At 30.3% G+C, this 1,332-nt stretch overlaps 1 protein-coding gene across 1 annotated transcript in view; it reads left to right on the top strand.

Annotated features, from left to right (window-relative positions):
• The window catches only part of LOC105448528, an 8,202-nt gene that overhangs the window by 1,348 nt on the left and 5,522 nt on the right, over positions 1 to 1,332 (top strand). The gene's annotated exons all lie outside the window — the stretch shown is intronic.

Here is a 1,332-nt window from a genome sequence, read left to right as displayed (position 1 = left end):
TAGTAAATTAATAGTAAAAAGTAAAAAGTGCAGTTAAATAGCGCGCGCGGAACGCGCGTCTGTAATGCTAGTATAATAAAAAGTAAAATATAGTTGGCAAATTTAATACGTCAAATGTGTATTTTGCAAAACCGTGGCGAAGCCGAGGTTTTTGCAAACGGCGGGGGAGGGGGGGCGCGCCCGACTTTTGCAAAACCGAGGCGAAGCCGAGGTTTTGCTGGTCGGGGCGCGCATCAAAAACAGATTATTATTTGATTATTATTATTATACACAATTTGTTGTTATATTATTATTTATTGTTATTCTGGTATATTTTTTATTATGTATGATAATTATAAAAAGATTATATTTTTATTGTGATTAACTTTAAGGTTATACGCTGTTGAATTAAAACGCCGGGACAACTGTCAATACTGCTATAAGAGCATGGGCTACAGAAAATAGCTCGTCAGAGTGCGCTGCAGTTCGAGCAGGCCCTAAAAGTCGCTCTTTCTGGCGTCTCGGGCGGCCAGAATAATCATACTTTCGGCGGGTAGATCAAGAAAATATTATAAATTGATCTTGATAAATTTCTTCTCGAAAAAATAAAGAATTGTCATTCGTCTTGTTATCTCCCTTTTAGTGATGGACCAAGGAACTGTATAGAATATAAATAAATAGATATAAATAAATTGATATAAATAAATTGATATAAATAAATTATGAAGTATTATAATAATGTTGATTTAGCCTATAACTAATGTATTGCAGAAATGAAATACGGTATGATGTGTATGAAAGTTATGTTAGCAACATTGATACGAACGTTTATATTCAAAGTAAATAAAAGTATTAAGATAGGTAAAATAAAATTGGTATTTGACACACTATTATCTACTAAGAAGCTTGGATCCCTATTAGTGTGCCTGTTCCTATTAGTGTGCTTTTATATTTAAATAAGTAAAAAAATAAACTGGTACAAATAAATAGACAAAGTATTTTTTTAAAATTAAGTTAAAGTATTAACGTACATAATACCAAAGATTATATTCTATTTTTTAACTGTTAAAGTATAATAAATATTTTTTGAATGGTGCATGTCACGATTTAGAGGAATTAACTTGAATGTCTTAGCAAAAACGATAAGAAACGCTTACTCGAATAGAAGTGAATAAATTGATTATTAACATAATTTACATCATGTAAAATGTAAATTATATCATAAATTGGTTTAATTTAATAAAATAGTGAAGTACCTAAATACTTTAGAAGTATTTTATGTTATTTATTATATGAGTCCAATAATACCGCAAGATTTTAAGGCTTGTCCCTAGATCGGAAGAGCACACGTCT

The sequence above is a fragment of the Wasmannia auropunctata genome, unplaced genomic scaffold (genome assembly GCF_000956235.1).
Source record: "Wasmannia auropunctata unplaced genomic scaffold, wasmannia.A_1.0 LD336085.1, whole genome shotgun sequence".
NCBI lineage: Eukaryota > Metazoa > Arthropoda > Insecta > Hymenoptera > Formicidae > Wasmannia > Wasmannia auropunctata.
Note: the sequence above shows the minus strand (reverse complement) of the source record. Positions and strands in the feature narration are given on the sequence as shown.